At 41.8% G+C, this 23272-nt stretch overlaps 1 protein-coding gene and 1 pseudogene across 2 annotated transcripts in view; one reads left to right on the top strand and one right to left on the bottom strand.

Annotated features, from left to right (window-relative positions):
* EIF2B3 (eukaryotic translation initiation factor 2B subunit gamma) overlaps positions 1 to 23272 on the bottom strand; it is a 156734-nt gene that overhangs the window by 111769 nt on the left and 21693 nt on the right. The gene's annotated exons all lie outside the window — the stretch shown is intronic.
* LOC117092690 lies at positions 7318 to 8435 on the top strand (annotated as a pseudogene).

Genomic DNA, 23272 nt, shown 5'->3' with positions numbered 1-23272 from the left:
GGGATCACTCCCATCAGTATAGAACATATAAAAATACCTACCTTAAAAAAAACACAACTTGCCTCCATAAGTATAAAATACACACACACACACACACACACACACACACAAACCCAGAAAACACATACTTTATTTTTATAAGCTGGGCAAGGAAGTACTTTTTTATATCATATTCTTTTATAGGTATGAAATTTTTCATTGGAAAAAAAAAAAAAAAGAACCAGCCTCACTCTGGTCCTATTTCTGCCCTGTTTTTCTTCTTCCTTCATATCATAATTTATCAAAAAAAGTTAGCTGTCTCACTGTCTTCATTTTCTCATTCCTCTCCCATTCTCTCTAATCAGGCTTTTGTCCCTACCACTCCAGCAAGGGTTTAAGTCATCACTGAACGTAACTTGCCAATTCTTATTATTCATATCAGTTGTTGCCAGGTGCAATGGCTCACACCTATAATCCCAGCACTTTGGGAAGCTAAGGTGTGCATATCACTTGAGCCCAGGAGTTTGAGACCAGCATGGGCAACATGGCGAAAAAAACACAAAAATTTAGCCATCTCTACAAAAAATACAAAAATTTAGCCAGGTGTGGTGGTGTGTGCCTGTAGTCCCAGCTACCAGGGAGGCTGAGGTGGGTGGATTGCTTGAGCCCAGGAGGTCGAGGCTACAGTGAGCCATGATCACATCACTGCACTCCAGCTTGGGCGTTGGAGTGACATTCTGTCTCAAAAATAAATTATTAAAATAACAACAGCATTTACAACAGGCATGTCAGTCATATCAATAAATGGAAATGAGCATAATTCACTCATTGAAAGTGAAAGATTTTCAACTGGCTTGAAAGTAAAATCTAACTCTACGCTGTATACAAGAGATAGACCTAAATCAGAGATTTAGAAAGGTTAAAAATTTTTTAAAAAGCAAACATATACCAGGCAAATGGAAACAATAAGAAAGTGATCCTGCTATCAAAGTAGAATTATGCCAAAATCATTAAATAAAACAAAGGATATTTTATAATGCTAGAAGCCAAAATTAAAAGTGAAGATACAATAATTCTTCATATCTATGCAGCAAAAAAGACAAAACTACTCATATAAAGCAAAAACATCAGGAGATGAATTACGAAATCAATAGAATTATCTGGCTATATGGGCTCTTTTTGGTTCCATATGAAATTTAAAGTAGTTTTCTAATTCTGTGAAGAAAAGTCAATGGTAGCTTGATGGGGATAGCATTGAATCTATAAATTACTTTGGGCAGTATGGCCATTTTCACGATATTGAGTCTTCCCATCCATGAACATGGAATGTTTTTCCATTTGTTTGTGTCCTCTCTTATTTCCTTGAGCGGTGGTTTGTAGCGTTCCTTGAAAAGGTCCTTCACACAAGTAGAAAGCTGAAACTGGATCCTTTCCTTACCCCTTATACGAAAATTAATTCAAGATGGATTAGAGACTTAAATGTTAGACCTAATACCATAAAAACCCTAGAAGAAAATCTAGGTAGTACCATTCAGGACATAGGCATGGGCAAGGACTTCATGTCTAAAACACCAAAAGCAACGGCAGCAAAAGCCAAAATTGACAAATGGGATCTCATTAAACTAAAGAGCTTTTGCACAGCAAAAGAAACTACCATCAGAGTGAACAGGCAACCTACAGAATGGGAGAAAATTTTTGCAACCTACTCATCTGACAAAGGGCTAATATCCAGAATCTACAAAGAACTCAAACAAATATACAAGAAAAAACAAACAACCCCATCAAAAAGTGGGGAAAGGATATGAACAGACATTTCTCAAAAGAAGACATCCATACAGCCAACAGACACATGAAAAAATGCTCGTCATCACTCGCCATCAGAGAAATGCAAATCAAAACCACAATGAGATACCATCTCACACCACTTAGAATGGCAATCATTAAGAAGTCAGGAAACAATAGATGTTGGAGAGGATGTGGAGAAATAGGAACACTTTTACACTGTTGGTGGGATTGTAAACTAGTTCAACCATTATGGAAAACAGTATGGCGATTCCTCAAGGATCTAGAACTAGATGTACCATATGACCCAGCCATCCCACTACTGGGTATATACCCAAAGGATTATAAATTACTCTACTACAAAGACACATGCACACGTATGTTTATTGCGGCACTATTCACAATAGCAAAGACTTGGAATCAACCCAAATGTCCATCTGTGACAGACTGGATTAAGAAAATGTGGCACATATACACCATGGAATACTATGCAGCCATCAAAAAGGATGAGTTTGCGTCCTTTGTAGGGACATGGATGCAGCTGGAAACCATCATTCTTAGCAAACTATCACAAGAAGAGAAAACCAAACACCGCATGTTCTCACTCATAGGTGGGAACTGAACAATGAGATCACTTGGACTCGGGAAGGGGAACATCACACACTGGGGCCTATCATGGGGAGGGGGGAGGAGGGAGGGATTGCATTGGGGAGTTATACATGATATAAACGTTATGCACATGTACCCTAGAACTTAAAGTATAATAAAAAATAAAAAAAAAAAAAAAAAATAAAAAATAAAAAAAAAAAAAAGAAAAGGTCCTTCACATCCCTTGTGAGTTGTATTCCTAGGTATTTTATTCTCTTTGTAGCAATTGTGAATGGGCGTTCACTCATGATTTGGCTCTCTGTTTATTATTGGTGTATAGGAATGCTTGTGATTTTTGCACATTGATTTTTGTATCCTGAGACTTTGCTGAAGCTGCTTATCAGCTTAAGGAGATTTTGGGCTGAGACGATGATGGGGTTATCTAAATATACACCCATGTCATCTGCAAACAGAGACAATTTGACTTCCTCTCTTCCTATTTGAATACACTTTATTTCTTTCTCTTGCCTGATTGCCCTGGCCAGAACTTCCAATATTATGTTGAATAGGAGTGGTGAGAGAAGGCATTCTTGTCTTGTGCTGGTTTTCAAAGGGAATGCTTCCAGCTTCTGCCCATTCAGTATGATATTGGCTGTGGGTTTGTCATAAATAGCTCTTATTATTATGAGATACGTTCCATCAATACCTAGTTTATTGAGAGTGTTTTAGCATGAAAGGGTGTTGAATTTTATTGAAGGCCTTTTCTGCATCTATTAAGATAATCATGTGGTTTTTGTCATTGCTTCTGCTTATGTGAGGGATTACGTTTATTGATTTACGTATGTTGAACCAGCCTTGCATCCCAAGGATGAAGCTGACTTGATTGTGCTGGCTGGAGGCATCATGCTACCTGACTTCAAATTATACTACAAGGTTACAGTAACCAAAACAGCATGGTACTGGTACCAAAACAGATATATAGACCAGTGGAATAGAGGCCTCAGAAATAATGCTACACATCTACAACCATCTGATCTTTAACAAACCTGACAAAAACAAGAAATGGGGAAAGGATTCCCTATTTAATAAATGGTGTTGGGAAAAATGGCTAGTCATACGCAGAAAACTGAAACCGGACCCCTTCCTTACACCTTATACAAAAATTAAATCAAGATGGATTAAAGACTTAAACATAAGACCCAAAACCATAAAAACCCTAGAAGAAAACCTAGGCAGTACCATTCAGGAGATAGGCATGGGCAAAGACTCCATGACTAAAACACCAAAAGCAATGGCAATAAAAGCCAAAATTGACAAATGGGATCTAATTAAACTAAAGAGCTTCTGCACAGCAAAAGAAACTATCATCAGAGTGAACAGGCAACCTACAGAATGGGAGAAAATTTTGCAATCTATCCATCTGACAAAGGACTAATATCCAGAATCTACAAGGAACTTAAACAAAAAAAAATTTTTTTTTTTTTTTTGAGACAGAGTCTCGCTCTGTCGCCCAAGCTGGAGTGCAGTGGCTGGATCTCAGCTCACTGCAAGCTCCGCCTCCTGGGTTTACGGCCATTCTCCTGCCTCAGCCTCCCAAGTAGCTGGGACTACAGGCGCCCACCACCTCGCCCGGCTAGTTTTTTGTATTTTTTAGTAAAGGGGGGTTTCACCGTGTTAGCCAGGATGGTCTTGATCTCCTGACCTCGTGATCCACCCGTCTCAGCCTCCCAAAGTGCTGGGATTACAGGCTTGAGCCACCGTGCCCGGCCACTTAAACAAATTTATAAGAAAAAAACAACCCCGGCCGGGCGCGGTGGCTCAAGCCTGTAATCCCAGCACTTTGGGAGGCCGAGACGGGCGGATCACGAGGTCAGGAGATCGAGTCCATCCTGGCTAACACGGTGAAACCCCGTCTCTACTAAAAAATACAAAAAACTAGCCGGGCGATGTGGCGGGCGCCTGTAGTCCCAGCTACGTGGGAGGCTGAGGCAGGAGAATGGCGTGAACCCAGGAGGCGGAGCTTGCAGTGAGCTGAGATCCGGCCACTGCACTCCAGCCTGGGCGACAGAGCGAGACTCTGTCTCAAAAAAAAAAAAAAAAAAAGAAAAAAGAAAAAAACAACCCCATCAAAAAGTGGGCAAATGATATGAACAGACACTTCTCAAAAGAAGACATTTATGTGACCAACAAACATATGAAAAAAAAGCTCATCATCACTGGTCATTAGAAAAATCCAAATCAAAACCACAATGAGATACCATCCCATGTCAGTTAGAATGGCGATCATTAAAAAGTCAGGAAACAACCAGATGCTGGAGAGGAGGTGGAGAAACAGGAACGCTTTTACACTGTTGGTGGCAGTGTAAATTAGTTCAACTGTGGTGATTCCTCAAGGATCTAGAACCAGAAATACACCATTTGACCCAGCAATCCCATTATGGGGTATATACCCAAAGGATTATAAATCATTCTACTGTAAAGATACATGCACACGTATGTTTATTGCAGCACTGTTCACAATAGCTAGGACTTGGAACCAACCCAAATGCCCATCGATGATAGATTAAAGAAAATGTGGCACACATACACCGTGGAATACTATGCAATCATAAAAAAAGGATGCGTTCACATCCTCTGCAGAGACATGGATGAAGATGGAAACCATCATTCTCAGCAAACTAACACAGGAGCAGAAAACCAAACACTGCATGTTCTCACTCACCAGAGCCTGTCGGGGGTGGGGGGACTAGGAGAGGGATAGCATTAGGAGAAATACCTAATGTAGATGTAGATTGATGGGTGCAGCAAACCATCATGGCACATATATTCCTATGTAACAAACCTGCAACTTAAAGTATAAAAAAAAAATAGAAAACACTAATAATAGGCAGCTTTAACACACTACTATTAGTAAAAGATAGATGAAGTGGATAAAAAAGGAAAGTGGATATAGAAAATTTAACAATATGATCAATAAGATTTTATGGCTATATATACATATATGTATATATGTGTGTGTATAAATTGACTCGGGTTGGGAATTTAGTATATGATAATCATGAAACTTAAATAACAAGGGCAAAATGAATATTTTAATAAATGGTGATGGGAAACTGAATAAGCATTTGGAAAAAGGATAAAATTAGATCCACTGTTCATACTGTACACAAGACAAACATCAAATGGATCAGAGACCTAAATGTAAAAAAGTAAAAGTATACAAGTACTAGAAGGAAACAAAAGTAGGTTTCTCTATAATCTAAATGTGGGAAGAAACTTTCTAACTATTATTCAAAATCCAGATAAATTAAAGATTATTAAATTTGACTACATAAATATAAAAACAAGGCTGGGAGTGGTGGCTCATGACTGTAATCCCAGCACCTTGAGAGACCAAGGTGTGAGGATTACTTGAGCTCATGAGTTTGAGACTAGCTACCCTAGGCAACATCAAGACTCTGTCTCTACAAAAAAGAAAAAAAATTAGCCGGATGTGGTGACGTGTGCCTGTAATTCCAGCTACGTGGGAGGCTGAGGTAGGAAGATCACTTGAGCTCAGGGGATGGAGGCTGCAGTAAGGCCAGATCGTGCCATGGCACTCTAGCCTAGGCGACAGGGCAAGACCCTGTATCAAAACAAAAAACAAAAAGTTTTCCATGCCCCCAAACACCACAAAGTCAAAAGACATCAAACTGCTACAGTTACAGAACTTCTAAAATTCAAGAGGGAAAACAACAAAAACTGAAGGTACTTTTAAAATTGAGAAAAAATAAAGTACATGAACAATTTACAAAGAAAGATCACAATGTGTTCAATTTTTAAATGGTCCTTAAACATATAAAAAGATATTTAACTTCACTCATAATAAGAAAAATGCAGCTCACACCTGTGATTCCAGTATTTCAGGAGGCAGAGGCAGGCAGATCACTTGAGCCTAGGAGTTCGAGACCAGCCTGGCCAACATGACAAAATCTGGTCTCTACTAAAAATACAAAAATTAGCGCATGGTGGCATGCGCTGTAATCCCAGCTACTTTGGAGGCTGAGGCAGGCGAAATTTGCAGTGAGCTGAGATTGCGCCATTGCATTCCAGCCTGGGTGACAGAGTGAGACTCTGGCTCCAAAAAAAAAAAAAAAAAAAAAGAGGCCGGGCGCGGTGGCTCAAGCCTGTAATCCCAGCGCTTTGGGAGGCCGAGACGGGCAGATCACGAGGTCAGGAGATCGAGACCATCCTGGCTAACACGATGAAATCCCGTCTCTACTAAAAATAGAAAAAACTAGCCGGGCGAGGTGGCGGCGCCTGTAGTCCCAGTTACTCGGGAGGCTGAGGCAGGAGAATGGCGTAAACCCGGGAGGCGGAGCTTGCAGTGAGCTGAGATCCAGCCACTGCACTCCAGCTTGGGCGACAGAGCGAGACTCCGTCTCAAAAAAAAAAAAAAGAAAAAGAAAAATGCAAATTAAAATTAAAATGACTCTGAGATATCATTTCTCACCAATTAGACTGGTAAAATAAAGTAGGGCAACTTATTAGCTTGGTGAGTCCATGTGGAAATAAACACTCTCATATATTGTAGCTAGGAATGCTAACTGGTACAACACTTTTGGATGGAAATTCGGTAATTTTAAACAAAGCTACACATGCAGTTTTATCCTTTGACCCAGTAATCCCACTTGTAAGACTTTATCATGCAACCATATCAAACTACTAATTTCAAAGCTATTCATTGCAGCAAAATATTGGAAGCTACCTAAAAACCCAAACATAGGAGTTAGTTGAGAAAAATATGTACAATGACTTTTTTTTCCTCTCCATTTTGGTGGGCTGGGTGAAGATGAAATCCACTGAGGAGGGAAGGCCTGGGTCTGCAGCACCCTGTGTGCCAGTCCAGAACTGGCCTATCTACAGACCCCCTGAAAATCAAATGGGCTTGGATTTGGACATTCTCAATAAAAAGGGTTGAAGGCTGATGGGATCTAAAGCCTGGTACTTGAATTTTGAGCAAGATAAACTGCCTTAAGTTCTCTTCATTACACAGATGATCCTAGGTAATTGACAGATCCTGTGGTTCAACTTGATTTCTAGATAGAAGCTGGATTCATGTGATGCCAGAGAAGTAAAATTTCAAGAGACCGAAACCAGAGCTGAGTCTCACTGTTCCAGTCTGGACCTCTTTGGTGCTATAAATCCTGGATATACAGTAGATGATTACTGCATTTTTCTTTTATGGACTCTCTTCAGCTTCTGGAGACCTCACTATCCTATTATGTCTTTGTGTGAAGACATGCTGCTTTGTAATAAAGAGTCGCATCAAACTCTGGCTATGCATGGGTCACTGCCTGCTCTCACGTCTCATGTGATCAGCATGGCAGTGGTGAGTTAAGTTGCTCACCAGCTATCTGTGCTGCCTGAAACAGTACCCTTTCTGGAAAGCTAGATATTGTCCACACAGAACTCAGTCCATCAGAGAAATATAAAGCTATGGTATTGGCAGGACTGCGACAAGAGATCGTGTAGGACATTAGCTCCCAAGTAGTGGCCTTCTGGACATATTAGGTACATCACGAACGTCTCTATCAAGAAAACAATTTCATCAGGGCTGAGAGCCATCTGAAACAGATGGAGAAGATATATACTCAGCAAATACAAAGCAAGGATGTAGAATTGACCTCTACGAAAGGGGAGGTCACCTCCATGAAGAAAGTGCTAGAAGAACACAAGAAAAAGTTCAGTGACATCTCTGAGAAACTTAAGGAACGCAATCTTCAGTATCAAAAGCTCCAAGGCCTCTATGATAGCCTTAGGCTACGTAACATCCCTATTGCTAACCATGAAGGCACCTTGAACCAACTGTGATTGCACAGTCTGGTGTTTTTGGCTTCCCATTAGGAATAACAACTCTAAGTTTCCTTTGGTTAGTACACCTGTTTGAAATTGGGGTGATGGAGATTTTCAGTTCAGACAATTTTTTTGTGGGCTCTCCCATAGCACCTGAACCCAGCAACAGCTTACTTAGTTTTGCCTCTCCAAGTGGTGAATTAGAGCAGCAGCAAGTTTCTAGCAGGGCCTTCAAAGTAAAAAGAATTTGAGCCAGGAATCGTGTCACACACCTGTGATCCCAGCTACTTAGGAGGTGGAGGCTGGGAGGATCACTTGAGTCCAGGAGTCTAAGGCTGTAATGATCTAAGATCATGCCACTGCACTCCAGCCTGGGCAATAGAGTGAGACCCTGTTTCCGAAAAACGTAAAGATAATTTCCTTAACTTTACAGAATGTTTCTATGTTCACCTTCAATAATTTCATTTAGCAAATCTTTTATCTAGATAGGACTCCCCAGTCTCCCTGTGCTTTTAAGTCTCTGAAGTTGTCTTTACATTATCAACATAACAAACTCATTGGCAATGGGGAATGGTTTAGAGTCTGGTTTCTCTACTATTTAAAGCATTAGCATTTTATTAATCTCAATTTCATTGTGAACTGCTGAATTTTCATCCCTAGTGAAAAGGTCACAATAGTATTTGTTTCAACTCTGGGCTGCTTCTGACTAAGCTGTGTTGTTTATGCCTTAAGTACCTTTGTTATATGCTACATGTCACTTTGAATTCTGGTATTTATGCATATCTGTATATGTAAGTATGTTAATTTACACTGATATTTTGCTGTATTTGCCAGTATGTTTATGTGAAAATTGGAAAATGGTGGGTGATATGTGGCTTGTTATTTGGGTATGTGTATTTATTTATATATATTTATGTATTTATCTTCATATTAACTTGTTTGGAGGTGTGCTTATGTCAGTGAATGAGGGTACAATTTGATGCATGTATGTTCAGTCCCTGTTTGTATTTAAAAACAACTCACATTGATCAAGTTATTTTTAAAAGTTGACTTTTCTGGCATTTACAGTTAGCCCTCTGTATCCGAAGCTGCTGCATCTGCAGATTCAGCCAACCAAATATCAAAAATATTCTAGGCCGGGCGCGGTGGCTCAAGCCTGTAATCCCAGCACTTTGGGAGGCCAAGATGGGCAGATCACAAGGTCAGGAGATCGACACCATCCTGGCTAACACAGTGAAACCCTGTCTCTACTAAAAATACAAAAAACTAGCCAGGCGAGGTGGCGGGCACCTGTAGTCCCAGCTACTCGGGAGGCTGAGGCAGGAGAATGGCGTGAACCCAGGAGGCGGAGATTGTAGTGAGCTGAGATCCGGCCACTGCACTCCAGCCTGGGCGACAGAGCGAGACTCCGTCTCAAAAAAAAAAAAAATTCTAGAAAAAAATGAAAATACTAATATAACAATAAAAAATACAAATTAAAAACTAATACTGTTTAAAAACCAATACTAGGCCGGGCGCGGTGGCTCAAGCCTGTAATCCCAGCACTTTGGGAGGCCGAGACGGGCAGATCACGAGGTCAGGAGATCGAGACCATCCTGGCTAACACGGTGAAACCCCGTCTCTACTAAAAAAAAACTACGGCCGGGCGCGGTGGCTCAAGCCTGTAATCCCAGCACTTTGGGAGGCCAAGACGGGCGGATCACGAGGTCAGGAGATCGAGACCATCCTGGCTAACACGGTGAAACCCCGTCTCTACTAAAAATACAAAAAAATTAGCGGGCGAGGTGGCGGGCGCCTGTAGTCCCAGCTACTCGGGAGGCTGAGGCAGGAGAATGGCGTGAACCCGGGAGGCGGAGCTTGCAGTGAGCTGAGATCCGGCCACTGCACTCCAGCCTGGGTGACAGAGCGAGACTCCGTCTCAAAAAAAAAAAAAAAACCAATACTGTACAACAACTATTTGGATAGCATTTACACTGTAGGTATTATAAATAATTTAGAGGTGATTTAAAATATTTGGGAGAATTTGTAGGTCATATGCAAATACCATGCCATTTTAAAAAAGCGACATGAGCATCCAAGGATTTTGGTATCTGTGAGGGTTCCTGGAACCAATACCCCAAAGATACCAAAGGATGACTGTATTTTAAAATAAAGCTACTTTTTTCTTTACCTTTTTGTCAACTGTTGGCTTTGGTTTACTTATTCAGGAATGTATTTCTGCAGAAAGTTTACCAATGTGTTACTGATCTCAAGAGACTATATTAAAAATAATTTAAAAGATTTTAAAAAATATATGTACAGGCCAGGCACGGTGGCTCAAGCCTGTAATCTCAACACTTTGGGAGGCCGAGACGGGCGGATCACGAGGTCAGGAGATCGAGACCATCCTGGCTAATACGGTGAAACCCCGTCTCTACTAAAAAAATACAAAAAAACTAGCCGGGCGAGGTGGCGGGCGCCTGTAGTCCCAGCTACTCGGGAGGCTGAGGCAGGAGAATGGCGTGAACCGGGAGGCGGAGCTTGCAGTGAGCTGAGATCCGGCCACTGCACTCCAGCCTGGGTGACAGAGCGAGACTCCGTCTCAAAAAAAAAAAAAAAAAACCAATACTGTACAACAACTATTTGGATAGCATTTACACTGTAGGTATTATAAATAATTTAGAGGTGATTTAAAATATTTGGGAGAATTTGTAGGTCATATGCAAATACCATGCCATTTTTAAAAAGCGACATGAGCATCCAAGGATTTTGGTATCTGTGAGGGTTCCTGGAACCAATACCCCAAAGATACCAAAGGATGACTGTATTTTAAAATAAAGCTACTTTTTTCTTTACCTTTTTGTCAACTGTTGGCTTTGGTTTACTTATTCAGGAATGTATTTCTGCAGAAAGTTTACCAATGTGTTACTGATCTCAAGAGACTATATTAAAAATAATTTAAAAGATTTTAAAAAATATATGTACAGGCCAGGCACGGTGGCTCAAGCTGTAATCTCAACACTTTGGGAGGCCGAGACGGGCGGATCACGAGGTCAGGAGATCGAGACCATCCTGGCTAATACGGTGAAACCCCGTCTCTACTAAAAAAATACAAAAAAACTAGCCGGGCGAGGTGGCGGGCGCCTGTAGTCCCAGCTACTCGGGAGGCTGAGGCAGGAGAATGGCGTGAACCCGGGAGGCGGAGCTTGCAGTGAGCTGAGATCCGGCCACTGCACTGCAGCCTGGGCTACAGAGCGAAACTCCGTCTCAAAAAAAAAAAAAAAAAAAAAAAAAAAAAATATATATATATATATATGTAAAATGAGGTACTATGTAGCTGTTAAAAAAAAAATCTGGTCAAGCAGTCTCTTACACTTGTCATCCCAGCAGTCTGGGAGGCTGAGGCAGGAGGATTGCTTGAGGCCAGGAGTTCAAGAGCAGCCTGGACAACAAAGCAAGACCCCCTTTCTAGAGAAAATAAAAAAAGATCAGCTGGCAGTGGTGGTGAGTACCTCTAGTCCCAGCTACAGGCTTGAGCCCAGGAGGACAAGGCTGCAGTGAACCATGATCGTGCCACTGCACTCCAACCTGGGCAACACAGTGAGACCCTGTCTCAAAAAAAAAAAAAAAAAAAGCCTCCATTAACTGAAATGGAGTGATTTCCAGGATATACTGTCAAGTGAAAAACAGGGCCGGGTGCAGTGGCTCATCACACCTGTAAACCCAGCACTTTAGGAGGCGGAGACAGGAGGACTGCTTGAGCCCAGGAGTTTGAGACCAGCCTGGGTAACACAGTAAGACCTCATCTCTACAGAAAACATTTTTAAAATTAGGCAGGTATGGTGGTGTGTGCCTGTATTACCAGTTACCCGGGGCTGAAGAGGGAGGATCACCTTGTTTATTTCTCTCCCCTTATAGAGTAGATCTAAGAGGACAAGTATCTTTTTTATCTGGATTACCACTATATTTACAGCATCTAGAATAGGATATATACTAAGTATTCAACACATATTTGTTGAACAAGCTAAAAATATTAATATTTTATAGATGAATCAAATGCAAGTTTGGAAGGGACTCATAACTTCCAAGTCACACAGCTAGTGAATGACAGAACAAGTATTATCTATCCAGGTCTACCTGTCTTGTGAAAGCCTGTGTTCTTTTCACCACATCACCCTACCTTATCACACACAAAAAAATAATCCTGCCAGGCACAGTGGCTTACGCCTGTAATCCCAGCACTTTGGGGTGGATCACCTGAGGTCAGGAGTTCAAGACCAGCCTGGGCAACATGGTGAAACATCGTCTCTACTAAAAATACAAAAATCAGCTGGGTGTAGTGGCATGCGCCCATAATCCCAGCTACTCAGGAGGCTGAGACAGGAGAATCACTTGAACCTGGGAGGCAGAGGTTGCAGTGAGCTGAGACTGTGCCACTGCACTCCAGTGCACTCCAGCCTGGGTGACAAGAGCGAAACTCTGTCTCAATAATAATAATAATAATAATAATCGGCCGGGCGCAGTGGCTCACACCTGTAATCCCAGCACTTTGGGAGGCTGAGGCGGGCGGATCATGAGGTCAGGAGATCGAGACCATCCTGACTAACATGGTGAAACCCCGTCTCTACTAAATATACAAAAGATTAGCCAGGCATGGTGGCGGGCACCTGTAGTCCCAGCTACTCGGGAGGCCGAGGCAGAAGAATGCAGCTACCCGGGAGGCGGAGCTTGCAGTGAGCAGAGATGGCGCCACTGCACTCCAGCCTGGGCGACAGAGTGAGACTCCATTTCAAAAAAAAAAAAAATCATCATCATCATCATCCTTTCTCTGGGAGAACATTCTTGGGGTAGAGGACCAGCCAGATGCAAATAAAGTGAACACCAAGCAGTCAATTAATTAATCAATTAATTAATCGATCAATTAATTGATTAATTAATTAATTAGTCAATACTTAATCAATTCTTCTAATCTACAATCACTGAAATTCATCCTTAGACTCACATAAATATGCATCTATTTATTTTTTAGAGATGAGTTTCTCACTTTATTGGCCAGGTTGGAGAGCAGTGCAGCAGTCACAGCTCACTGCTGCCTAAAATTCTTGGGCTCAGGGGATCCTCCCTCTTCGGTTTCCCAAGTAGCTGGGACTACTGGTGCACACCACCGCGACTGGCTAATCTAAAAAACATTTTGTAGTGATGAGGGAGTCTCACCATCTTGCCCAGGTTGGCCTCAAACTCCTGGGCTCAAGCCATCCTCCTGCCTTGGCCTTCCAAAGTGCTGGGATTACAGGTGTGAGCCACTGTACCTGACCTAAACATGTGTGTCTATATTAAGGGAGTAAGGAACTTAAGGAACTTATTTTATTTTATTTTATTTTGTTTTATTTTTTTTTTTTGAGACAGAGTCTCACTCTGTCGCCCAGGCTGGAGTGCAGTGGCCGGATCTCAGCTCACTGCAAGCTCCACCTCCCGGGTTTACGCCATTCTCCTGCCTCAGCCTCCCAAGTAGCTGGGACTACAGGCGCCCGCCAACTCGCCAGGCTAGTTTTTTTGTATTTTTTAGTAGAGACGGGGTTTCGCCGTGTTAGCTAGGTTGGTCTCGATCTCTTGACCTCGCGATCCACCCGTCTCGGCCTCCCAAAGTGCTGGGATTACAGGCTTGAGCCACCACGCCCGGCCAGGAACTTTTTTTTTTTTTTGAGACGGAGTCTTGCTCTGTCGCCAGGAACTTATTTTAAATGTTTACAAAGAACCTGCTTCCAGCTGTCATTCAATCATTCATTCATTCATTCAGCAAATAATATTGGACAAACTCTTTGTGCCAGGCCCAGATACAGTTCTTGCCTCACAGTATAGCAACAATATGACAGATATTTTTTAATCCCTGTGTTAAGTACAGAAAAATGACACCGGATCCAGCCTTAAAAAACCAGACAGCTGAGCACAGTGGCTCATGCCTGTAATCCCAACATTTTGGGAGGCCGAGGTGAGCAGGCTGCTTGAGCCCAGGAGTTTGAGCTTGGGCACCACGGCAAAACCCTGTCTCTTCAAAAAACTAGATAGGCATAGTGGTACACACTTGTAGCCCCAGCTACTGGGAAGGATGAGGTGACAGGATCACCTGATCCCAGGAAGCTGAGGTTGCAGTGGGCTGAGATCGTGCCACTGTACTCCAGCCTGGGCAGGAGTAAGATCCTGTCTCAAAAAAAACAAAGAACAAAAAACAAACAAATAAAAAAAACAGAAAACCAGGGAGGAAGGTTTTTTTGTTTGTTTGTTTTTGTTTTTGTTTTTTTGACAGGATCTCACTCTGTTGCCCAGGCTGGAGTACAGTGGCTGATCTCAGCTCACTGTAACCTCTGTCTCCCAGGCTCAGGTAATCCTCCCACCTAAGCCTCCTGAGTAGCTGGGACTACAGGCACATGCCATCACACCTGGCTAATTGTTACGGTTTTTGTAGAGACAGGGTTTTGCCATGTTGCCCAGGCTAGTCTCAAACTCCTGGGCTCAACCAATTCAGCCGCCTCACAGCCTCCCAAAGTGCTGAGATTACAGGCATGAGCCACTGTGCCTGGCCAACCAGGGAAGTCTTGTTGGTGCAGATGATGAACTCCCTGGTCATGGTGACAGAATGCTTACTGACTTCCCATAAATTGTACTGCACCATTCCACTACTCGGGCTGTAGTGTTACTTCATGATTCAGAGTAGAATAAGTGGCCCTACTAAGAGCTTCCAAAAATCTAAGTCATGTGGGCTGCTTTTTATCCAATGATAGAGTAAGTTTGTGATGACGGTCTGTGTTATCACAATTGCTAGCTAGTACCTTTTCCCTCTACCCTATAGCCCTTCATCCCCTGACAGGGTCCTAAGAAAGGAAAATGACTCAAAAGAATCAGGCTCAAACACAGGGCTTGCAAGTTTTTTGGCTGTCAAATTAAGTACAGGGCTACAGAAGTCCTATTCCACAGATCAGAGTTCCAACAAGTAACAGTCTGTGAGAAAGTAAGATGAAAACATTTCAGTGTTGTAGATACATATACTAGGTTAGTAAATTCAAAAGAAAAGCTCCACTGAGATTTCTTGGCAAAAAAAAAAAAGAAAGAAAAAAGGCTCTAAAATTTCTACATCCAACTTGCTTCTGCCAGTAATGCCGGGCTTTTCACTATGCCACCAGTAAACTCAAGTAAGGTTTCATCAGGATTACACTGAGGTTGTCCTAAGCAACCACAGCCCACCAAAGCAGTCTTAAGGAATGTTGCCACTTAATAAAGTCTTTAAGCAAGTTGGGACCAAGTTCTCAGATCTTCCCTTGACCAAGTGTATTTACTCTTTCCAAGCTGATAGAAATCTGACAAACAAAAATCCCTGGGAAAAATGAAAGGTTCCAGGAAAGAATGACAGAGATTTGTAATTTGATAAAGACATCAAACACTCAACTGAAAATAACTTGCATTTAGCTTTTTGAACATCTAAAAATAGTACATATGCTCAATCTTTCTAATAAGCTGTCTCCAGCACGGGGATTTCATTGGCATAGTTTGTTCTTTGTTGTAACATGTTAGCTGTTTCTTAAGACATAACAATAGTCCTTTTTCTACATCAAAGGACTTAAGTAACTATACCTCTAACAACTACTGTGTTGATATCATTATCCCTACTTTCTTGGTTGTGAAACTGAGGCACAGGGTAAATGAGGCTTGCTTGAGGCCAAAGATTCCTGTCTAGATTAAATAGAGAATTATCAACTCTGGAACTTCTAAATTAAAAGAAGCAATGAGACCAGCAATATAAAGCAAATGCTTTAAACATAGGCTACAGAATTCTATTATAGATTTAGTCTGCTTGAAGCCTCTAAAATATGCCTCACGAACTTGTTCTCGAAACACTGAGGAATAATCACAGTCTGTTTCTAAAGCACACAAAAACAGCACCAATGGCTGATTACCCCAGAAAGAGCAACAGCTCTAATATGGGTCAGGATCCATGTCCAAGGAGTCAGTCAGCTTTGCTTTACGTGCTGATCACAGACCGCACCTTTACTGAACAACACTTCTTGTTCACATGGCTCTAGACATAGGACAAAAATTTCTCCTGTAAGACTGGAATTCCCTCCACTTAAGAGAAAGAGATCAACAAGCAATCGCTGCACACCTGTAAGACAAGGATACTACAAGAGTCCTGTTAGGAGATTTGCTCATTTTTAAGTATGTTTTACACAAAAATAATTAAGAGTTTATACCTATTAAGAACCATGGAATTGTACACTTTAAAAGAGTTCTGTACATATATACAACTATCTAATCTACATATAAAATTCTACATATCTGAATGCCACAGAAAAGAACACTACTCAAAAAAAGAAATTTTGAAAATACCAGACCAAGTAAACCTGGTAGAATCTTTAGAACAGGTTTAGAACTAAACCTGTTCTAAAGCCAAAAGTCTAGAATTAGAGTAGATTATAAGGACTACTAATGGTTAGTGGAGGCAACTAACGCTACTAATGTACTAAAAGTACTAATTAGTACTAAAGTACTAATGCTTTTGGAGGCAATACAATAGTCAAAAAAGCCTGGGTATCTGAGATGCACAAATGCATCTTTTTTTTTTTTTTTTTGAGATGGAGTCTCACTCTGTTGCCCAGGTTGGAGTGCAGTGGCATGATCTCAGCTCACTGCAACCTCTGCCTCCTGGGTTCAAGCATTCGTCGTGCCTCAGCCTCCTGAGTAGCTGGGACTACAGGTGCACACTACTACGCCCAGCTAATTTTTGTATTTTTTAGTAGAGACAAGGCTTCTCCATGTTGGCCAGCCTGGTCTGGAACACCTGACCTCAAGCGATCTGCCCGCCTCAGCCTCCCAAAGTGCTGAGATTACAGGTGTGAGCCACCACACCTGACCCACAAATGCATCTTAAAACCCAGGGTTGGGTTGGCCGGGTGTGGTGGCTCACGCCTGTAATCCCAGCACTTTGGGAGGCTGAGGTGGGCAGATCGCTTAAGGTCAGGTGTTCTAGACCAGCGTGGGCAACATGGCGAAGCCCTGTCTCTACTAAAAATACAAAAATTAGACAGGTGTGGTGGCATGTCCCTGTAGTCCTAGCTACTCAGGAGGCTGAGGTGGGAGGATCGCTTGAACCTGAGAGGCGGAGGTTAGAGATGGTGCCCCTGGACTCCAGCCTTGGTGACAGAATGAGACTCTCTCAAAAAAAAAAAAAAAAATGCTAGGTGCGGTAGCCTAGCCTGTAATCCCAGCACTTTGGGAGGCTGAGGTGGGCAGATCACTTGAGGCCAGGAGTTTGAGATCAGCCTGACTGACATGGCAAAACCCCACTGCTACTAAAAATACAAAAAAATTAGTCAGGCATGGTGGCTCCTGTAATCCCAGCTACTCGGAAGGCTGGGGCAGGAGAATCACTTGAACCCAGGAGGTGGATGTTGCAGTGAGCTGAGATTGCGCTACTGCACTCCAGCCTGAGTGACAGAGCAAGACTCTGTCTCAAAGAAACAAAAACAAAAACAAGCAAACAAAAAAACCCCACAGTTGTGTTCTAACTGTGGCTCAGCAATTAACCGGCATGGGATTTGGGGCAGTTTAGTTAAATTTTCTGAGTATCAGGTTTGTCATTTGCAAAACAGAGTAATACCATCTACCTTTCAATGTGGCTGTTAGATTAGAAATCCAGACACACATAATATGTATGAAAGATCTTCCTGGTGATCTTCAGAGCCAATGTTCCAGGCAACCCCGAGGAAAACAAAAATTATATCCCCATAATCATAATCAGTTAATAAGTTAACTCCCTACCTTCCAGTGGTCTCTGAGAAGAGAAACCAAGGTTCCAAAGTAACAAATGAATTTCTCAAATGTATTCATTAATAAAGCTTTAGCAAATTTAATTATCATCAGAAATGCTCAGTAGGCTATAAACAGAGATCTTGTGTGAATAATCAGTTGTTACTACTATTACTGCAAAGCAGAGTTTCTGTTGCTTCTCAATCCCTTTCATTTTCCACCTGCCTTTCTGTGCTCCCTAAAGAGTTCAACTCAAAATCAAATTAAACCTTAAATGTATATAATTCTACCTGCCACCAGAAAGAAAACAAACAATCATCCCTCCTCAGCCTCCCAAGTAGCCAGGACTATAGGCACACACCACCACACCCGGCTAATTTTTTTTTCCCCAGCTAATTTTTACAATTTTTTGTAGAGACAAGGTCTCACTATGTCGCGCAGACTGGTCTCAAACTCCTGGGCTCAAGCAATCCTCTTGTCAAGGCCTCCCTAAGTGCTGGGATTACAGGCATGAGCCACCATGCCCAGGCCTGACCCATATAAAAGTTTTAGAGGTATATGCTTACTTACATTGAGTGAGGTCTTCATTTCACACAATTTGGAGCTAAAAATATACCTGCATATTGCAGCTTTGTAGTAACTCCTCAACTGTTAAAGTATAGGATTTTCATGCTTTCTCAGGAGTTATTCTATCCTAGTACTATTAGGAATGTCTATCCCTGCTCATGTCCGCATCATCACAAATTCTTATTTTTCCTACAAGACACAATTTGAACGTCACATTCATGAGGTGTTCCTTTTTCTTCAACAAGCAGATTCAAGCAGTGTTTCCTGATGTTCCTCTAGAGGACACAGAGTACTGTCCTAATTCCTCTTTGCCATGTCCTTAACCTACTCCACTATTGCATCTCAAATAAAAATTCAATTTTGAGATGTGTCATCTGGCTGTACCTAGCAGAAATTATCCTTTTAATCCCCTGGTTACTCAATGCATTTACTGAGACTTTGGCACCTAATACATAATATTTCTTTCCACTCGAACTTTAGGCAAGTCACTCAAGTTCTCCGAGATCTACTTTCCCCATTTTTTTAAAATTCATTTTTTTTTTTTTTTTTTAGACAGCATCTCTCTCTGTCGCCTAGGCTGGAGTGCAGTGGCGCAATTTCAGCTCACTGCAACCTTCGCCTCCCAGGTTCAAGCGATTCTCCTGTCTCAGACTCCTGAGTAGCTGGGATTACAGGCGCCTGCCACCACGCCCAGCTAATTTTTATATTTTTAGTAGAGACGGAGTTTTGCAATGTTGGTCAGGCTGGTCTCGAACTCCTGGCCTCAGGTGATCCACCCGCCTCAGCCTCCCAAAGTACTGGGATTATAGGCATGAGCCACCTCTCCCGGCCCACTTTCACATTTTTAAGATGGGGACAAAGATAGTTTCTATCTCAGAGTATAGCTGGGGATTAAATGAAATAATGCACACAAGCACATAGCATGTAGGTTTCCGGTGTTGGAAAACTGGTGGGTTAAGACAACCCAAAAATTCTGTTACAAACATCTAAAAATTTTGAGTAAGACAAAAAAAAATTATTTCAAATACATATCTGAACTTATAAGAAAGAAAGAGAAAATTGATGAGGGAAGTTAAAACAAGAGAACTTCCAATGCAATGTTCCCCTTCCCGAGTCCAAGTGATGTCATTGCTCAGTTCCCACCTATGAGTGAGAACATGCGGTGTTTGGTTTTCTGTTCTTGCGATAGTTTGCTGAGAATGATGGTTTCCAGCTGCATCCATGTCCCTACAAAGCACACAAACTCATCCTTTTTTATGGCTGCATAGTATTCCATGGTGTATATGTGCCACATTTCCTAATCCAGTCTGTCACAGATGGACATTTGGGTTGATTCCAAGTCTTTGCTATTGTGAATAGTGCTGCAATAAACATACAAGTGCATGTGTCTTTATAGCAGCATGATTGATAATCCTTTGGGTATATACCCAGTAATGGGATGGCTGGGTCATATGGTACTTCTAGTTCTAGATCCTTGAGGAATCGCCATACTGTTTTCCATAATGGTTGAACTAGTTTACAATCCCACCAACAGTGTAAAAGTGTTCCTATTTCTCCACATCCTCTCCAGCACCTGTTGTTTCCTGACTTTTTAATGATTGCCATTCTAACTGGTGTGAGATGGTATCTCACTGTGGTTTTGATTTGCATTTCTCTGATTGCCAGTGATGATGAGCATTTTTTCATGTGTCTGTTGGCTGTATGAATGTCTTCTTTTGAGAAATGTCTGTTCATATCCTTTGCCCACTTTTTGATGGGGCTGTTTGCTTTTTTCTTGTAAATTTGTTTGAGTTCTTTGTAGGTTCTGGGTATTAGCCCTTTGTCTGATGAGTAGATTGCAAAAATTTTTTCCCACTCTGTGGGTTGCCTGTTCACTCTGATGGTAGTTTCTTTTGCTGTGCAGAAGCTCTTTAGTTTAATTTAGATCCCATTTGTCAATTTTGGCTTTTGTTGCCGTTGCTTTTGGTATTTTAGACATGAAGTCCTTGCCCATGCCTATGTCCTGAATGGTATTACCTAGGTTTTCTTCTAGGGTGTTTATGGTATTAGGTCTAACATTTAAGTCTCAAATGACGAGTTGATGGGTGCAGCACACCAACATGGCACAAGTGTACATATGTAACAAACCTGCACGTTATGCACATGTACCCTAGAACTTAAAGTATAATAATAATAAAATTAAAAAAAAATAAAAATAAAAAAACAAAAAAAACAAAAAACAAAAAACAAGAGAACTTCAGCTGCCCTAACTGGGAATTTTAAGGGGTACACTGGGCCAAAAGATGTGACTTGAAACTGGTATGAGGAAGGACCCTCTAGGTCCTTACAGCCTATAACATTTAAAGTGGCTGGTCTGGCTGGGCATGGTGGCTCACGCATGCAATCCCAGCACTTTGGGAGGACAAGGCAGGCAGATTACCTGAGGTTAGGAGTTCGAGACCAGCCTGGCCAACATGGTGAAACCCCATCTCTACTAAAAACACAAAAATTAGCCGGGCATGGTGGCACGTGCCCAGCTACTCAGGAGGTTGAGGCAGGAGAAATGCTTGAACCAGGAGATGGAGGCTGTAGTGAGCTGGGATCGCACCACTGCACTCCAACCTGGGTGACAGAGTAAGACTCCGTCTCAAAACAAAAACAAAAAAGTAAAGTGGCTGGTCTAACCATTTACTATCCCTTAGGTTCTGTCATCTGAAATAATAAAAATTTTCCTTCAGACTCTAACTCCATCCCAATCTATCAAGATATAGGAAATATAAAGGGGAAACAGATAATAGTAATTCCAATAAAGTATTATATTAAAATGCTATGCAATAAGTATAGAGGTGGCCACGTGCATGGCTCACGCCTGTATCCCACCACTTGGGAGGCCCAGACTGGTGGATCACCTGAGGTCAGGAGTTTGAGATCAGCCTGGCCAACATGGCGACACCCCGTCTCTACTAAAAATACAAAAAATTAGCAGGGTGTGGTGATGCAGGCCTGTAGTCCCAGCTACTCAGGAGGCTGAGGCAGGAGAATCGCTTGAGCTCCAAAGGCAGAGGTTGCAAGGAGCCGAGATCCCAGCACTGCACTCCAGCCTGGGAGACAGAGCGAGACTCCGTCTCGAAATAAATAAATAAATAAATAAATAATAAAAAAGAAGTACAGAGGTGTATAGGGAATAATTAAGAAGGGCAATAATTAACCCAGACCTGGAGGCTAAGGAAGGCTTCCGGAGGCAACGAAATTTTAGCTAAATCTTGAAAGATAATGAATAAGAAGACATCTCTTGTGCCCCACCTCACATTCTGTGGGCCCAACTCTTTATTCCAGCCATTGCTCTGGCAATCATCTGTGTAACCTGACAGTATTTCACTTTGTGTACTGGTCATCTCTTATTTTTTGTCTTCAGACTTCTAGTAACCACATTTGGAATACCTGCAGGAACCTATTCAGCCATTCTGGCACACATACAAACCTTGAAGTGTGAGGAAATTTATACCCATGGGGCAACCTTTGACCAATGGGAAAAGGAAGACAGTGATCTTTTCTTTTCTGATCTTTAGCATCTCTGAGGCACAGTCTACAAGGTGCCTTAGAGGGTCTCCAGTGGAACCGAGCCTCAGTTGCCCACAGGAGTAACAAAGTCAATAACACACCCTCAGACACTCAAACTGGTCTTCCCTCTTTCCCTGTTTTCCTCTTTCCAAATCCCACTCCTATTACTAGTTGTACAAATATTCTTATCGCAGGCTCTGCTTTGGGGGGAAACCAAGGTTAAGACAGATTACCAGGAATTCATTATTTATATAGGAATGGAGGGAACTGAGAGTGTGTGTACCAGGTAGATATGCAAGTATCCAACTGTGTAGAATTGCAAATGCATACTATGTTTAGTAAAGCTAACTGCAGTTACCCATATGATTATTGCTACAAATTTATTCCTTGTCCTGTGGCCTCTAAATTTTGAATGCCACCACTATCCATCTAGTTGCTCTTGCTGGAAACCTGGACATCATGTTTGACCCCTCCCTCTCTTTATCCTTCCACATCTAATTAATTAGTCACAAAGTTTTCCTAAATACTCTCCAATTTTTCCCTATCTCTCTATTACTATTGCCATTGCCTTGTTTTGCTCTTTCATTTTTTCTTGCCAGGATTATTGCAATAACCATTCACTGGTGACTGATTCTCTTCATTTATGTAGTGAATATTTATAAATATTAACCTGTTAGTAATCTTTCAATCTGTCCCTATAGGATATAAAGATATAAGATATAAACTGTTTTTTTGTTTGTTTGTTTGTTTGATCTTTTTTTTGGAGACAGGGTCTCACTTTATCACCCAGGCTGGAGTGCAATAACGTGATCTTGGCTCACTGCAGCCTCAATCTCCCAAACTCAAACGATCCTCCCACCTCAGGCTCCCAAGTAGCTGGGACTACAGGCACACACCACCATGCCTGGCTAATTTTTTATGTTTTTGGTAGAAATGAGATTTTTGCCATGTTTCCCAGGCTGGTCTAGAACTCCTGAGCTCAAGCGATACGCCTGCCTCAGCCTCCTCAAGAGCTGGGACTAAAAGTGTGAGAGACCATGCCTGCCTCGGACTCCCAAGGTGCTGGGATTGAAGATGTGAGCCACCGTGCCTGGCCAAAAGTGTATACAGTATTCTGACTTCTCTCCTAGACTGTAAAGCATAGTTAAGAGCATAGGCTTTGAAGTAAGAGAACCGGTTCAAACACTAATTCTTCCATTAAACT

This window comes from Trachypithecus francoisi, unplaced genomic scaffold (genome assembly GCF_009764315.1).
Source record: "Trachypithecus francoisi isolate TF-2019V2 unplaced genomic scaffold, Tfra_2.0 Lachesis_group12, whole genome shotgun sequence".
Taxonomy (NCBI): domain Eukaryota; kingdom Metazoa; phylum Chordata; class Mammalia; order Primates; family Cercopithecidae; genus Trachypithecus; species Trachypithecus francoisi.
The sequence above is the reverse complement of the archived record's forward strand: the minus strand, read 5'-3'. Positions and strand labels throughout refer to the sequence as shown.